This window comes from Arvicanthis niloticus, chromosome 17 (genome assembly GCF_011762505.2).
Source record: "Arvicanthis niloticus isolate mArvNil1 chromosome 17, mArvNil1.pat.X, whole genome shotgun sequence".
NCBI lineage: Eukaryota > Metazoa > Chordata > Mammalia > Rodentia > Muridae > Arvicanthis > Arvicanthis niloticus.
In genome coordinates, this window is record NC_047674.1 from 53980293 (window position 1) to 53998574 (window position 18282).

The following is an 18282-nucleotide window of genomic DNA, read 5'->3' on the forward strand; positions in this document are numbered from 1 at the left end:
GCTCCATTACCCACTCTTTCTGATGGTTTCAATATAATGTTACCTGACTCCTAGGTGTGGTTATTTTTATGGTGAGTTGGATGTTGCATTTATACATTCAGAGAAATAGCTTGATAGCTCCAATGCTGTCAACTTTTGTCAGAAGAGATCCACGTCTGTATCCTAAGTACCCATGAAACACAACCTACTTGCTTCTGTTTTAGGGGTTAAATGAAAACGGCTCTTTCTGGCTCACCTTTAGCTTGTAGAGCCCAGCTTTTTCTTTTTTTTTTTTCTGGAGTCTTTGCTTAGAGAGGGGCCCTGCACTAAGTTCCACACTGGTAAGCCGGAGTTCTGCCAGAAGAGTTGTTCTGCTCCATGGGCAGTGAGCTGACCTCTCCTAATGTGAGTATAATACTGGTGTGTGTGTGTGTGTGTGTGTGTGTGTGTGTGTGTGTGTGTGTGTGTGTATGTGTGCACGGGAGGGGGGCTTTTAAAGCTACTTTTACTCCCTATGTTGTGGCCAAAAATTCTTTGCTATCTTGTTAGTTCCCTAGTCCTGGTTAAAAGTATGTATATAATAATCAATCTTATCTATTTCTTTGTGTGTGTGTGTTGCATGTGAGTGTGGAGGTGGATACACTGAATCATGCTCATACAGAGCATGACATCGGTGTCTTTCTTAGTCACTTTACACATTGAGACAGAATTTCTAACAGAACCTCACTGTTCCTGGTAGGATGGCCAGCCAGCGTGCTCTTGAGATCTGCCTCCTGGAATTACAGGCATGTGCAGTCATGTTCAGTGTTCGATATGGGTGCTGAGTATTTAAATTCAGGTATCACACTTAGAAAGCAAGCGTCTCACCCACAGAGTCTTCTCTTCCACCTCTCACCAATCTCCTTAGGCAGAAACTGATCTAGTTGAATTTCCCACTACAGACTGGCAGTTACCCCGAGAGCTTCACTGTGTTCCTGACTTTGCCTCTACCCAGCATCCCAGCTTGTTTTACATTTGGGTTTTAGGGTCTATTTTGATTGCCTGTATCTTTGTCATCAAATGCTTTTCACAGGTGGTTCATCTTCCTTGTCAGTTTGACTGGATTTGGAATCCTCTAGGTGACACGCTTCTGCGTGTGTCTCTGAGAGGTTTATCTGAGAAGGGAAGACTCATCCTGAGTGTGGGTGGAGCCATCCCAGGAGCTTCAAACTAAATAAAAGGCAAACTATGGGGCATCCAGCTGAGCACCAGTGTGCCCCCCTCTCTGTCTCTCTCTCTCTCCCTGACTGTGGACACAGTGTGATCAGCCCCCCAGGCCCCTGCTGTCACACCTTTCCTGCCACAATGGGCCATCTCCTCAGACCATGAACCCGAATAAGCTCTTCCTCCCTTAACTTCTTTCTTGTCAAGTATTTGGCCCCAGCTACAAGAAAAGTATAGTATAATGTAGCTGTGAAAAGCTACAGTATAATGACACTGTTTTGCACAGGCTTTACCCATCTCGGGCTAATCCTTTTGGTACATATTAGACTACACAACAGAGATTGCTGGCAAGTACGTGCTGTAGAGTAGAGAGATGCAGAGGAGGAGAGTAAATAGAGGATGCACTGGAGGGTAATTGTTAGAGCATCTGTGTGGGGGTGGGTGTGTCTAGGGGTGTTCATGTGTGTACAAGTGCATTTGTATGGGCAGATATATGAACAGGTGTACATATGTACACATGCCTGTCTGTGTGCAAGTGCATGTATACACATGTGCATGAGCACACAGGTGCACTGTGTGCAAGCGTGTATGTGTGTAAGGTGTTGCCATGACTCCCCCACCATGATGAACTGTGTCCTGAGCTGTGAGCTAAAACAAACCCTTCCTCCCTTAAGTTGCTTTATTTGGGACAGTTTATCACAGCAACAGGAAAAGAAACTAAGACCCGGCCCCAGAGCAGCTAGCTGTATCTGGGTATCCTGGGAGATTTGCCCTATAGTAGCCTACAGCTCCGGCCAGCTCTAGGCTGCACCCTCTTTGTTTCTGAGACCCCACCCTGTCTCCTGGCCAAGGAGACTCAAGAAATCTTGGCACAGAAGGATGCTCCCTGCTGCCCAGCGGAGATGACCACTTCACGGAGAGTGGAGGGAGGAAGGCGGAGGAGAGCGAAAAGAAAGGTCCTCTTTCAGGCTCAAGACGCTGTGGAGTAGCAGGGCAGTGGCCTGCCAGGAGCTGACTCACCGGCCTGGGACAGGGAAGTACAGGTGCACTCAAGCTAGCAGACAATAGGCGCCTGTTGCAAACCGCCCCACGCCCCAGACTGACCACTGGGTTCAGGCAGAGACTGCTCCCCACAGGGGAGCATGGGGGTTAGGGGTGGAAAAAGGGCCTGGGCTGAGAGCTGTCATCCTTCTGCCTTTTCTGCGCCTGGCTCAGAGCACACCACAGCCACATGACTTCATAGACCTGGGCTAATGGTGCTCTTGCTCCTCACACCCCAACTGCTGCCAGCATGCTCAGTGACATTGGGGGAGGGGCACATCTTTTCTGAGCTTCGTTTGGCCCCTCTCTCACGAACTCCTTCACCTGCGCACTCTCATTAATAAGCACCACTGGCCTTTGCTAGAGACCATCACTATTCCCATTTTACAGGTAAGCAAACTGAGCCAACAACCACTACCGAAGATCAGGCTTCAAAGCCAATCCCTGCTCCGTGAGCTTGTTCAAGTATCTGGGGACCCAGTACCTGGCAGGATAACACGCATACAGCCTATTTTCTGGGTCCTTGGCAAAGGCAATAGATATGGATGGTCAGGAAGTGTGTTGGCGGGGGGGGGGGGAGGGTGCGTGGGGGGGGAAGGATGGGCAGGGAGGGAGGCAGCTGTGAGTGGAGCTGAAGGCTGACATTCCTTCTGTGATCTGAGGTGGCACTGGAAAGGCTGGGTGCCAGGCTGTCTAGGCATGGCTCTGTCCATTTCTGGTTGTTGGAATGTTCCAGAGATGTTCTAAGGGGTTCAGTTTTCCCATCTATAAGATGGGAACGGAGGCACCAACCTTGTGGGTTGTCAAACAGGAATGCGTCATTTGGAGAGTGACTTGCATGGATTACTTGGCTCATCACCTTCACCTGACTTTGCACTGAGGTCTCATTTCTTGTCTGTCTTCATTTACCTCCTTAGGTCATGCTCAGAGTTCCCTCTCGGAGGGTTCAACTCCTTTTCTTACTTCCTTTACGAGGCCCCAGCCCATGAGGTCCTCACCAACCTCTTTTTCTGCTTCAGTTAACCCAGATTTGGCATCTGAGACCCGAGTTCAAGGCCATGTTCTCGCCAACTTAGCATCTAGCCCCCACTGAACTTCACTTTTTGTTTGGAGCCTAGAAAGTTCCAGCCTATGCCCTCAATTCTAGGGAAGTGGCTAAGACTAAGTACCACAGAGACTCTCCTCTGATCCCTGATGGCTTATCCACTCTCTCCTTGGACTCAGTGTCTCCTGGGTTCTTGACCTGCAACAGTTTGCTCTCTGTGTTGAAGTCTCACTAAGGCCTCAGAGAAGTTTGTGCTGTTTGCACGCTAACCCTGTTTAGAGTCTGCCCAGAAGGAGACATGGTGAATGCCTACTCAGAACCAGTCCTTTCTTGACCTTCAGCTAATTGAGGCAGCTGCTGAGTAGCCTCTTAGATGTGAGGAAAACAGGTGTGTTCCCAAGACTTTCTGGGCCGTCTCTTCCAAGAGCCAGGAGTCCCTACCACAAACAGTGGCTTCAGATAAGTAGTCCTTATCCAGGGCCATGGGATGCCCAGAAGAAGGGATCTTCCTGCCTACCATTTCTAGGGAGATGACCTCAGGGCCACAAGGTGGGGGGGAGGGGGGAGGGCGGGCACTGCTCTAACCCAGCTGTCTGTGGATGTGTCCTGTCACAGGTCAGAGCTGCTGCCCATGATGGCCAGTGGCTGCCATTGTTTCTCCTTTTATTGCTTCTCCCATACCCAGAGCCTCTTGTGTTAGGAATTTTCTCTGTGAACTCACACTGCTGGCCCCAGTTTCTGCATGGAAAAAAACAAAATTACGTAGAAGCTCAAATCCAGGGCTCTGAAACCTAATTTCTTCAGATACTATACTGTGTATATTGGGGTTTCTCTGGCAAATATTTCTAACTCACTAAGGTGTTCCTGGGAAGATGGGGAAAGATAAGCCCAGGAGATCAGTGTTCTCAGGGATACATGCCACTATCATCTTAGGTGAGGTACAGGAGGTCCCCAGAGCTAACTCCAAGTGTTTGGAGGCTGTGAAGAGACCACATGGCGTCTCTAGCTTGCTTACTGCTCCAGTAGTCTCCCTGAGCCACCTGGGATGGAAGGGCACAGGCAGGGACAGATCCTCAGTCACATCCATTCACAAGGAATACTTGGTGGCTATAGCCTCTCCCTAGGGACAAAGCAATGACATGGTTGGCAGGCAGCATCCCCTACTGAGGCATGGTCTCCAGGTAGCTTGTCAGTCTCAGCATGAATCCCCAAGTGCTTCCTTGATGGAGAAAATTATAGTGAGCTCTGTGATCTGAGTTCAGATTCTCCAAACTCATGTGAAAAAGCTAGGCATGGTGTAGTGTGTGTGCATCTATGTGTGTGTGAGTGTGTGTGCATATATGTGTGTGTTTGTATGTATATGAGTATATATGTGTATGTTTATGTATGTCTCTATGTTTGTGTATACATGTGTGTTTATGTATACACACATACATATGTGTGTATTTGTGTATATGTATATGTGTTGTGTTTGTGTGTGTTTGTGTATATGTATATGTGTTGTATATACATATATGTATATGTGCTTGTGTGTGTTTGTGTGTATGTGTATATGTGTGTGTGTTTATGTGTGTGTCTCTGTGTTTGTATACGTGTATGTGTGAGTGTGCCTGTGTATGTGTGTTTATAGAGACAAGTGGATTCTTGAAGCTAGTTAGTCAGCCAGTCTAGCAGAACTGGTGATCTTCCAGTTAAGTGAGAGGGCCTGTCTCAAAAATAAATGTAGATAGTTATTGAGAAAAGATATCTGGTGTCAACTCTGGATGTCTACACACATGTGTACACACACACACACACACACACACAAAAGCAAAAATGGTAGGGTAGGTGGGTAGGGGAAGGTAAGTCACCTGGGTCTCAGGAAAATTGCAGCTCTCAGGACAGCTGAATTCTGCACTGGGGCCACCCAAGCCTACAGGATGGGTCTGGCTCTCATTAGCTTCTGGGCCTTCAGGAAACCAAGGCTTGAGGCTGGCCAGCGGTCTTGTGGTTTTGGATAGAAGAGACCCAATCCCCCAGTTCCAAGGATCTCAGTATTCACAAGCTTGTAGGGGTGTATACATATTCCGACACACACAATCCACACACTTGAGTGAGCATGCACAAACACACACACACACACACACACACACACACACACACACACACACACACACACTGTGCTCAGGATTTCAGGCCTATGGGAGGATTCTGAGCTCAGGCTTCTCAGAGAATCAGAACTAGGGAGGTAGGAAGGTCCTGGTCTCAGTTGACCTCCCCCTGGACAATGGCAGCCCCTCCCTGCTCCATCTTTTTCACATAGGCTGTTTGACATGGGGACAAAGGAGGCCACTGGCTCTGGTCTGACTCTGACAGGGTCTCTTTCTTCCCACCTACCACAGAGGAGACATTCTAAAGCAATATGGGTGTGTATGTGGGGGGGGGGCGGTTTCCTGAGCTCTGAGGAGGTGAAGCAATCCTCACATCCACAATGAATACTGGATAAATGACCAAGAAGCATAGCTTGCCAAAGTCAAGGTTCTTACTAGGTGGCCAATCAGGCACAGGCAAGGTCTAGCCTCCTCAGAGCTGAAGGTGTCTCCCTTCGTGACTTTTCTGAGGCTGGATTCCATTGCAGTGCTTGTAACTCAGGCTGGACTGGGGTTCTCATGCCCTGAACCAAGACCTAAGGACAGCAGGGACTCAGACTTCAGACACAGCTTGGTCACCTGGCCCTGCCTTTGTAGGAGGTTAGCTGGATTAGTCTAGGGACAGACTATCCATCCTGTCCTGGCTTTTCTCTCCTCTCCTGTACTTTGAAACACAAATTACTACCAGCTACCACTAGCGTTGTAACCTTCTGGAAGGTTGGGGCTATACTATACCAATGCTGTATACCCAGGTCAGCTCAGGCACACAGCCAGGCACAAAGTAGGTACTTGCTACACACTGAGTTTGCAAATGACTGCTTTTGTTTCTAATTCCTCTCTTGTTGTTTGGTCAATGGATTTTCTCTTAGGCCTTAGACCTAAGGTGAGCCCAGGCATCCTTAGGTCTCCCAGGGATAAGAGTATTGGCCTCCTAGGATGCAAACTGCCAAATTACCCACTGAGATGAGGTTTGAAACTCACCACCTTCACTGGACCTCAAAGAAAATGCGGCCTGAGGCCACCCAGCAGGCAGCTTGCCTAACTGGAGACAGACTTCTTCCTCCAAGAGGCCTAGAAAGGCCACAGGCATCAGTGGATCTCCCTGGTGTGTGGTCATTACAGATGACCTCTTGCCCTGGGCCCTCCGCCACTGTCACTCAGCTAACTCTTGGCTTCCTTCTGGTCAGAGAGCTGAGAGTTCAAAGAGTCCTGGGCCATTCCATGCTGCTGCTGCTGCTGCTGCTGCTGAAAAGACTTCAGCCTTCTGCCTGACTCTGGAAGACCCCTGATTGCCACAGAGATGGGCTCTGGCGGCCATTTATGGTTTAGGTGAGCTGGGCATGCTGGGCCAGAATCTGTACCACTTCCCTCAAAAATGGCTGACTTCAACTCTAGGTTGCTGGCTCGACTGGCCAAGGGTCATGGTAGAGTAAGGAGCAGAGAGGGTGTGTGAAGAAATATCCCAGACTCTAAGCTGAGCTGGAAGCAGCTCTGGGTTTAAGAGTTTAGCCTCTGGCCTTCACTCTAAAGGGTTCCACTCAGGGCTGACCTTCGTCAGCTGAGACCTCAGGTGAATTATTTCAGGCCTCTGTGCCTGGGCCCCATCCTCTATGAAGTAGGAGGATAATAGCCCTACCCGGGAGAGTTGTCTCGAGAATTCGATGAGATAGACCACGTAAAACAGTCAGAACAGTGCCTGGCACACAGTAAACCCGCAGAGGTCGTTAGACGTTATTACTGTGGGCTGACCAGTGGATGGACAACTGAAGCTTGCCCTAAAAGGCTTTAATTGACTGTTGACATTTTGTTTCCTCCACTGGTCTCTGAGACTCCCAGCCCCTTTATCTCTCATGCCTGGCACATCTCAGGGACTCCAGAGCATGCGATGAAAGGGTGAACTAATGAGTGTGTGAAGCAGGGAGAGGATGCATTGGAAGAAGCTTCTAGAAGCTGAACATGGGGAAGAGCCCTGCAGAGTAGGGGAGAACAGTTGAAGTGGAGGCTGGGAGGCCTCTCCGGGCCCGTGTCAGCAACAAGGCCCCTGAGGAAGAAGCCGCACCAGGCCTGAGGTGGGGTAAGGGTAGGAGAAGACAGAATAGCCATGTCCACTGATCTGTCATGAGAGTCATGTCAGAGGAGGGCTATCCAGTGGGGTGAAGACTGATTGGAAGGAGGGGACAAGGCCCTGTGGCTCCAGGACCATTTATGGAGCCCAGTGTTCAATTGTTACTGGCAGAAAAGCCAGCCTCTCTCCACAGGCCTCCTCAGTGGGGAGACAAGAGCTGGAGATAAGAGGATTTTAAACAAATAAGCTGTCCTCCAGGAGCTTAAGAGAGAAAAGATTGTGAGCTTTCTCCCCTTCCCTCTCTTCCTTTCCCTCTTTCTCATTTCTTTTCTTTCCAGCTGCCCCCACCCCCACCCTACTGCCTTTTCCCTTCTTCAGGAAGCCCAAGTCTGAGGTAGGAAGTAGATACATATATTACGGGGGGGGGGGGGGGTTTCATATTGTTTAACTCTTGGAGCTGGTGTGGAGGTGTAAAGACTGGACCCTAGAGTCTGTAACCACAGGGATGAGACTTTACAAGAAGCTGTCAGGAATCAGACAGTGAAAACCGACATCCCGAGCCCACACACGGGTTCGAGCCTACACACAGGTTCCGAATGTTCATCATCCTCTGTCCCCAGACTATGTCTGACAAACAGGGAGAGTCACTGGGGTCCAGTTTTTCCATGAAATACAGGTGAGTTCAAGCTGAAGAAGCAAGCAGTTGGAAGAGTCGAATGCGTGACCATGGAAAATAAGCCATCTTCCTTGGATAAGGGACACTCAAGCCATCTTGGTTAGTAAAGACCTATGGATGATAAACTGAGTCTCTCATGGCCCAGGGTCTATGTGCAAAGGGGGAAGTAGTTAAGACCTGGAATGCTTCAGCCAGGAGTCAGGGCCGGCCAGGAGAGAGGCTCTGAGACCCCTGCTCCCTGTCACCCCTCTCCTGGTGACAATTACCATTTGCTGATAGGAATCTACCTTTCAGAGCCGTTAAGGGGAAGATGATGGTGGTCTTGGACCGAGTGGGGTGCATTTGCAGCAATTTGTTGGCCTCAGCACATGCTCACAGTACTGACCATCTACAAATATGCATGAAATACTCGCAGAAGTTGCTGTGGCATACAGGAGAGAAAGTTTCCAGACCGCAAGGCTGATTGTGGTGTTTCCATGACAAGAGGATAGTCTCTGGGAACCAGATGGCAAGCTTAGGTTGCCAATAGGCGTTTACAAACACTGACAGCGGTGAAGACCCTGTCGGCAGAGAAGGGTGAGCTGAGGCACTGAGAGCCAATGGAGGAGAGAGCACTGAGCATGGCTGGCCCCTGGAATCTCTGGACAAGTTTAGCCTCCTTTCCAGCGTAGACTTGTAAGCGTGAGAGGGTGCCTATGGATGTGCTTGCTCTGAAAGTCAGGGTCTGGAAGGGGTCCCATGCCCAGCATCGTCTAGACCCCCCAACCCTCTGGTCAGCAAAAGCAACCCACATGGGATGGCCCCCAGACTTGCAGGCGACAGTCACTCAGCACTCCAGTTAGCTGCTCTCCCGCTGACAGTCCCCAGGCGGGGCAGCTCTCATTCTGGAGAGTGAAAGCGTCCAGGATGATGAGTCCCCAGGGACTCTGAGCTCCCTCACGACAATTTAACCAAAGCCCATCGAGGTGAGGAGCAGATTAACTCTCAGGAAAACCATGACCAGCCATCACCAGGCAATGCCACAGGGGCACGATGAGACATTCTAAAGCTGGACATGGTCCCCACGGAGACTGCCCCTCTAGAAGAGGAAGCAAAATGTGTGGGAAAGGGGACAAATGATATAAATCAAAATGCCCAAAATGAATATGGATCCCAACATACTTTACGCAAACATATGTAAATGGACATGTAAATCTACCCCAGGGTGGGGCAGATGTGAAAGTCTTCACAATGAAGCCCTCTGTTCTAGTGAATCATTTCCAAAGGTTCCCACTAATGTCCTTGGATAGAGTCTAGGTCTTCCCGCTGTTCCAGAGACCCAGCCCTGCCACCTGATCTCCCTCCTCTTGTTGCCTCCAGTGGCTGGACCCTGAATAGAACCAGAACACAGAATAACCCAGGTGCCAGCCTCCCACAGGGTCTGGTCTACCTGTTCCAGTCTATAACCTTAAATGATACCTCCCCCTCCTAGCCACTATTGCCCCTCACAAATCTGCTGTCACCCAGCCCCCATACCTACAGTCTCTACCACAAGCTCAGTCTGTCCCCTTAAGGGGCTCAAGCCCACCAGAAAGCCTGCCTTTCCCATAGACCCCTGGCTGTTCCCAGTACCGCCCAGGCCACGGACGCCCAGTAACAGGATGACTGATGAAATAAATTAATGACTAAACATACATTCACAGGCACAGTCGGCTCCCTCTGGAGACCAGCAGTACATCCCTCTGTTTCCTGCCAGCGTTCTCGCAGCTGTCTGAGGTTGAAGTGAGAGCTCCCGCCTCATGTCCTCAGCTAGCCCGAACTGGCTGCAGGCAGAGTATGACTTGGTCATCTCTGTGGTCCTAGCACCAGCAATGGAAAGCTCTGGGATGTAGACTGGCTCCATGGATGCCCACCACCCTCTTCTGCCCTCTCCACACACCACGGGGACCTGGACCATGGTGGGCCCGGGGCCTGGCACCCAGCAGGAACTTCAGAGCCAGGAAGGAGATACGAGGACTGGGAGGGCAGTGGCTGATGCTAGACTCTAAAGGGCTTGGCTCCTAGACAAAGGACAGAAGGAAAAAAAGGGGAGCAGATGCCCAGGGAATGAGGGGCGAGGCCCGAGGGAAACCAGTGTTGGCTGTGGACTCTACTGTCCTCGGCCCAGGTAGCCATAGCTCACTCACATCTGTGTTCAGACTTGAGCTTCTTGTCAGACTGCCTGGCCTCGGGCCCCTTCTCAGGCTCCCTTGTGTCTTCCACAGAGTCTTGGCCTTTCTGAGCAGCTGTTGAAAAGGTCTGGGTGGGGTTCTTCCTGCATTTGTTTTTCAGATAGAAGGTCAAGTACAAGTTGGGAAGCCACTTGATCCTGAGTCTTCTCCGGCCTCGGTGTCTGAATCTGTAAAATGGGAGATAAACAAAGAGACCCTGTGAGGTCCCATATTCAGTCCTAGAATGGAGCCAGCTGCTTGGGGCTGTCACTAACAGGTTCTCTGAGTTTATTGCTATTGTTGTACTTGGGCTTTTTTGTTTTTTGTCTTTTTTTTGTTGTTCTTTGTTCTTAAATGTATTCCCTAAACAAAGGAGAAGCCCTAGCTTTGGATGTGCAGGAGGACCTTAGTTTAAAAGAGAGAGGAGTCAGGACTATGAAGCTTAGAAAAAGAGGCGGCTTGGGAGAGAGTTGATATGGAAGTGATGCAAGAAGGAACAGAGTTCAGAATGAAACAAGAGGCCTCAAAATTAGGCAAGAGAATGGGCTTCCCAAGACCAGAGAGACCGAGGGAGAAACCAATGGCCTGGGGACCGAAGCCTGGGAAGGCCTTGGTTGCTGGAGGTCTTTTGAGCTCATCTACTTGGAGTTTTCAAAGTGTTCACCTGGTTGTGTGGTCACAGCACTGAGCTCAGAGCCTAGGTGGAAAGTACTGTCAAGTCCCTTCGTAGCATGAGAGGAAACAAAGTTCTAAACGATCATGGGAATGGCCAAAGGTTGCCTGGCAGAGAGGTTGGGGGTGGGGGTAGGGCCTGGAGACAGGCTTACATGCTTTCCCTGCCCTCTGCTGAGGGTTGGCTAGTTGGCATGTTTATTTATTTATTTATTTATTTATTTATTTATTTATTTATTTATGCGTTCACTTATGTATTGGGTGTTACTGGGGATGGAGTCCCAAGGCTCAGTTCGTGCTCTGTCCATGCCTCTCCAAGGTGTCTGCAGACTTTTATAGTTTCGTGCTAATTTCTTTGCTCTGTTAAGGAAAATACAGGAGATGGAGAAAGGGGGTGTTGTGGCTGCCCTGCATGTGTCCTGCAGAAGTGTGGAGGTCCATGAAGTAGATTCTCTCCCAGGCAGGACACTACGGACAGGCAGAAGGGGGCTGGGCCTGGACCATGCCTGGGCTGCCTTCTATCAGAGGCTGAAGCCTTCCTGACCCCATCTGGGCGGCCATCCTTTCTCAGTATGACCAGATTCCCCTCCGTCTCTGCCAACCAGGCCCATCTCTGCCTTACTCCAGCCAGCAAACAACATGTTGTTGACAATCCTCAGGGGCTAAACACTTGATAAGATGGTCCCCACCATGCCAGACATCCTGAGGGCAGGCAGTGCTCTGTGCTGTGATGGCGGAAGCTTTGAATACATCATTCTGTCAAACAAGTTTATTATTCTTTCACTCAAGATAAACTACAGCCGCCAACGAGGGGCTGTATAAATTCCAGGCTCAGAAGTGGAGCAGGCACCCCTCCCTGTTGGATACACACACACACACACACACACACACACACACACAAATCCTGCTGAGAAAAAGCCACCACCACCTCCCCCAGTCCTGGTTCCATACAGATCTCTGGGGGACTCAGTAGCTCTATCTCATGGGGTGGTCCCAGGAGCAGCTGCAGACTCCGAGGAATCCAGGGCTTGGGTCTACCCTTGGGCCGCTTGCCTGCCAGGCCAGGCCTGAGCTGACTTCCTCTGGGTCCAGGGAAGGTCCCTCCCCAGGAGCCAGCTGTCCTCCCCAGGGTCAAGCCTGGCCTCTTGACTTTTGGACTTCTGTCTGCCCAGGCTGCAACCCTCGTGGGTGGCCAGAGCAGCCACAGGTCACGCCAGGCTTGTGGGGACAAGGCCAGCTTTCAGATGCAAGCCTGGATAGCCAGTCCTCATAGAATCTGACCCAGCAGAGCCTTCAGGAGCAGTCAGCAGGCTGGAGAGGCGGCTTAGTAGGTAGAGTACCTGCTGGGCAAGCACACATGAGCTCCAGAACCCACCTGGGAAAGCTGGCCATGATGGCATGTACTTGCAGTCTCAGCACAGAGATGGTAGGGAGAGGCAGGTGGCGGGGGGGCACTACCCAGCTCACCTAGCTGAATTGGGGTGTTCCAGGTAGCTAGCAAGAGACTACATCTTAAAACACAAGATGGATGGCATTCCAGGGTCATCCCCAAGACTGTTTTTTGCCTTTCACATATATTCAGACACATACGTACGCACAGAAGCACACACGCACTCCCCTAACCCCCCGTGAATGTGTCCTGCCCCCCCCCCCGAATGTGCACACACCCTACAGTCGGTATCTATCCTGGGGGGACAGCAGTTCTATAATCCCCACCCCCCACTCCCAGAGCAGAATCCTTGTGCCCAGAATTCAAACCTGGTTCTTGGCCTTGGGGACCCATGGGCTTTACCGTGTCTTGCCGTGTGGCCCAGTAGGGTCTAGAATTAGCAATAAAAGGAAATGCAGGGGACTTCAAATGACAAACCCTGGGGTGACCGTAGAAAGCAATGGAGGTGACTTGAGCTTGGGGGACAGACCTGGACTCTACCCTCCAATCTTTGGTTTCCCTGTTCATTAGGTAGGAAGGGTGGCTTCTCTCCTGAGGACAGTCACAGGGCCTGGAGAAGTCTGGCCCCCCAGTCTCAGCTCTACTCTCCCTGCTCTCTGGTCAAAGGCTTTTACCATCACCCCTGGGTCCAAGTTTGCTTGCTGCTCCTCTTCCTGAGGAAGAGAGTACCATGACCTCAGCTCCTGAGACAATGCCAGGCCCTCAATATAGAATATTGAAAGTCATTGAAAACTGTGCCCACCACACAGTAGCCACCGATGCATGTATTTGCTGTTGTCCCTCAAGATTCTGTGAATACATATGTGGATCAAACACGAAGGGCTGGCGAGACGGATCATCAGGTTAAGGGGCTTGCAGCCTAGCTCCTTGCTCTCTGAGTTGAGGGCACATCTTACAGACTGTTGGCCCACTTGTCTCTGAATCTGGTTTCCTACCCCACCCAACAGAAGGGCCCACACCTGCGGTGTACCCTGCTCCCTGAGAAGGGAGCCCAGGATCAGATCTGCTGTTATTGTGGCTCTCCACTCCAGAGCAGACAGACCCAAGGCCAGATGCCTGAGTGACATCACAATGTAGGGAGCTCATGTCATCCTGACCCAGCAGAAGAGTGGTCACCTGCTCCATGATGTGGGCACAAGGACAGCCACCTCATTAGTGATGGCAGGGGTGGGAGAGACATAGTGAGAGCTCCTCACAGGTACAATGACATCTCCAGATTCCCCGCCCCCGCCTCTGTACTTCCTCCCCCTCCTGTGCTTTTGCTGACCAAGGTTGACGGAGCTTGCTGCCCACAGAGAGCTTGCTGATCTTCCTAGTCTAGCAAACAGGGCAGACCTCTGCCTTGTTGGGTCCTATCGTTCTGTCCACCTGGAGGCAAGCCCATACTGAAGTCAGCTTCAGCGGCATCCCTGCCTCATCCCAGGTGAGGACCTCTGGAGATCCTGGAGTACCTTGTAAGTGTCCAGGGCTGCTGAGACTGGCACCTGTGTCCTACACCCACTCCATCCCTCAATGGGGACACAAATAAATAAATAGACCAATGAAGAATCAATCTATAGTTTATCCTTCTCCCTCAGCCTCTGGCCTCAGGGCACACCTGTCTCTTCCCCAGCCTGAGAAAAGGGAGAGAGGAACCAGGGAAGGCACTTTATGGGCACTGGCTATGTGTGAACCACTGGCTCCTCCCCCAGGGAGTTCGGGGCGGGGGTGGGGGGGCTCTCAGGAACAGAGTGGAAAGACAGAACTGGCTCCAAGTCTGTGTAGGAGTGGGACCTAGAGTACTGGAAGGCTTCTAGTAGGAGGTGACACTGGCCTGAGGTTCTACAAGCCGAGTCTGAATTTATCAATTGACCACAGAGACAGGGAATGGGCAGTTGGAACAGCTTGTGCCAAGGCACAGAGGTGCAGTGTAGCCTGGGGTGTACCGGAACTAAGCCAACTGATTCAGGGTAACCGGATGACAGAGAGAAGTGGCTGGGAAGGAAAGTGGTCATGGGCAAGAACCGCTTGAAAAACCTGCTAAGCCTTGGCGCTTCCAAGCTGGAACTTCCTATGGCTTTTAAGCAGGATAGAGCATGATCAATATTTAGCAAGATGTCTGATAAGGAGATAGGAGGCCTCTACAGTCAGGCAGGGGACAGAGCTGAGGGCCAAGAGAGGGTAGTAATGCCAGCGGAGATGGCAGCTCACTCCCTGATCCTTACTGGGTGTCCTGTTTCCTTCGTGTGTGGAGGAGACTGGGGCCCACAGAGATTCGAGACTCTGGAGTGACTGAGGGTGTTTGGTGGCCCCGGAGCAGCTGTCTTCTCTCTCCTACAGCCTGCACTCAGAATGACACTCTGTCTGCATAGCCGAGCTGTGTTCAAAGAAAGTTTGCTACTGGGCAATTGCTTCAGCTCTGTGGTTTTCCGTTCAAGAGAGAGCCGAGTTCATTGAACTTTAGGGCAGTTGTTTCCTCGTCTTCTCTCCACAGCAATAACACAGTTAATGGGATTATTTCCTGCACACGGGAACAGGGCTACTAAGAAAACACGGGGGAGCGAAGGCTGTTTGCAGAGGCTGAAAGGCGAGCTCACACCAGGAGGAAGAACAGGGCGTGACTCCACACGGGCTCAGGTGGAACCATGCCATCCACACCTCAGTTTGCCTTTCGTATGCCTTCCCCTCCGCCTCACCAGGCTCTGATTCACAGATTTCTCAGGGTTATCGGCCCAGTTCCCTGACCTCTCAGGTGCCAGGTTAGCCGGCTGCCCAGGCCCAGAGGGATGTTCAAGATTGCGTGGAACACATGTCCTGGTAAATGGGAGGCAGAGATTCAGAAGGGGGCTATAGGTGGGGTGGGTAGCTTGTCTTGGGTCACACAGCCAGTTGTGATAAGGCCTGGTGCAGAGAATGGGGCATGGAAATAGGAAATTACTCACCGTGGTTTACTTAGCTAGTAGACTGAAGTGGGAAAACGGAGGTTTGAAGAAATGAAATGGTTTGCCTAAGCACCAACAGCCCAGAGGTGGTAAAAATTCAAGATGGGCCCCAGGAGAGGCCTCCTCTCTCATTAGACGTGAGCTGCCCCCACCAACCACCTTCCCCCATCTCAGAAAGAAGCTACCGTGGGTCACCCCCTGTTTGCTGAGTCTCAATACCCTCCCCTGACTGATGGCTCCTGCCCCTCTGCTCGGGGTCCCTTTAGATCTTATCACTCCAGCTCCCAGAGACAGATCTTCACCTGGTCCATCCCACAGCCCCACCGTGTGCACAGGTGCACGGGTGGGTGGAGCCAGAGGACATTCCAGGAGACAGGAGACAATGGCGGGGGTTAAGAGGGCCATCCTCTTTCACACCTTTGATTCCTTCAGTTAGTAAATCATTCTCCCAGGCTGCACAAAGCAGTCTTTGAGTAGGTCTAGTCTCTGCACCCCACCCCCCCAAGTCCTGTGCCATGGGTAGGCAGAGGCTACTCAGGTCTGCTGTCCGGGTGGGCGGGCGACAGGTCCTGAGTTCTCTGTCCCCACTGGCATGGGGATCAGGTTACCCCATTTAATCCCTGCCCCTCCATCTACCCTCTTTGTGCCCATTGTAATTTATAATGGAGGCATGATGCAACCTGCTAATTACATTGCTGGATTTCCAACACATCCCTGCTTCTCTGACTCAGGCAGCGGGCAGGAGGAGCAGCCGGCTGTGCTTTGTGGCTTATCAGGACCGGGTTATTCAGCTCACACCCGGCCCGCCTCCCCCAGCCTCCTGTCTTTGTTAACCAGAGCTTGCATCACCTCCCGCTTCCCATTTCTCCGGAATTTTTTTTTTTTTTCTTTTTTAACGGCTCTTTTTTATGAGCCGCTCCATCTTGTTAGCTAATAAGTGACTGTGGGCCGGCCGTGAGCACTGCTTTGTGCCTCTATTAAATGTTACATGATCGCAATTATAAGCTAACAAGGGCCAGCTAATAAAAAAAAAAAAAAAAAAAAAAAAGATAATTTATTTTGCAGCCCTGGGGGTAGACATGCAACTCACTGCCTGGTTCCCTGGGCTGAATAATTCAGAGCTTTAGGGACCACAGGCTGGACAGGCCATCAAATGCAGGGAAAGAGTGGAGGATGGCTGCTCCAGGCCTCTCAGGAGCATGGCAGGCAGGAAGGAATTGGTGTTACCTTCAAATTTCAGAGGCACCCCCATGAGGGTGTCCAGGTTCCTACAGGCAGGTGTCTGGTTTGTCAGGGTTGCTTCCCAGGAGCCCCTCTGAGTCTGTCATCGCCCTACTCCCCGTCTCCACAGTGAGGCAAGAGCGAGCTTGTGATGACGTCACACCACTGCTGTCTTTTTGGTGGTGACCCAGACCTCTCTTTACCACAGGTACCCCACGCAGCAAGGATGGGAGGGCAGCAAGAAAGGAGTTCCATGAGATGTCCAGATGGAGTCGTCTCCTGAAGCCCCGAAGACTTGAGCTTGATCCCCAGCTCCCACAGCGGAAGGACAAAACTGACGTCTGAGAGTTGTCCCCTGACTACCACCATTTAAAAACGAAACTCTTGGGTTCCGATGTAGGCAAGTTGTTATACACTCCTTAGGCCTAGGGTACCCCATTTTCACACGGGCATCTCACACGCACTGTAATCGCCTCACCCTCTGCCTACACCTACTCACACTCAGCTCATGGCTGGCCCACAGTCATTCACAGTCACCACGCCCGGGCCACCCATGGTTGGCATTGCTCTCAGTAGGCACTCGATAAACGCTCCATCAGTGGTTGTTAGCCTGAGCCACCTGAGACGCCATCTTTTAAAAAAGAGTAACTAGAATAAAATTTTCTCCAAGTACCCTGGGGTATTACTAGGTGCCTGGCATAAGCTACTTGATATATTTACCCCTCCGTCTTCTGTTGCTATAACAAAATACTTAGGACTGGTACAAAGGTATTTTATATAGAAAAGTTTATTTATAGAAGCTTGCAGTTCTAGAGGCTCAAAACACCTGATGGACTTTTGTTAGGGCCTCATGGTAGATGGTATCCTGTTGACATGCAGTGATGTATGTAGAAGTTGGAGAAACTCAAGACCAGGCTAGCTCTTTTCAACAGCCTCTCCTGGTGTGAACTTACCTGCTCCTTGAGATCAGCATCAATCCCTTCTGAGACCAGTGGCTACATTCAAACTATAGCACCAGGCAGCTTCCCATTAATGTTCCTGGGGAGACATTTTAAACTCCGTTTTAAAGCAGAGGCGACTGGGGTTCTGAGAGCTTGGAGCTAAAGCCTGTTAGTGTTGGAGCTGGACCAAGGTGTCTACCCATGGGCTCTCAACCAACAGCTGAAGCATGCTGAGAGCTTTGCCCAGGTTTCTTGTGTCCTGGCTGCAGTAGGCAGGCGACCGCAGGCTGGGCGACAGAAGGAACAACCACTGGAAGGCACCGCTGAAGAGCATCCTCGAATGTTGTGGTGGGGCTGTGGGCACCTGGAAACCACAGCTACCCACATCTGGGTGGTCTGAAGCAGCTCTGAGCAGGATGCTGGGTCAGTAAGCAGGCTGAGGGGCATGCTGGGATATGCAGAAAGTCAGGGTTGGGGGAGGGAATCTGTACCAATCTCACCCCTAGAAGTACTCAGCCAGCACAGAACTGACTATATAATTTGCAGGGCCTCTGTAAAAAAAAAAAAAAAAAAAAAAAAAAAAAAAAAAAAAAACCCAAACCCAAGCAACTATTAAGAATTTTAAGGCAGCTGGACCTTAAACTGACTGACTATGGGCCCTTCAGACCTCAAGTCTAAGAAGCTAGTCCTGGCCAGTGGATCATTTGCCCCCTCCTACCTCAGGATTCTATGGCAGATGCCACCTGCTTT

At 50.9% G+C, this 18282-nt stretch overlaps 1 long non-coding RNA gene across 1 annotated transcript; it reads left to right on the forward strand.

Moving 5' to 3' along the window:
* Positions 1-2190: 2190 nt before the first annotated feature.
* On the forward strand, positions 2191-17253 carry LOC143434791 (uncharacterized). The gene is made up of 3 exons (XR_013104551.1): positions 2191-2613; positions 6585-6726; positions 16800-17253. It is a non-coding gene; the product is annotated as an uncharacterized LOC143434791 (long non-coding RNA).
* The last annotated feature ends 1029 nt before the right edge of the window (positions 17254-18282 follow it).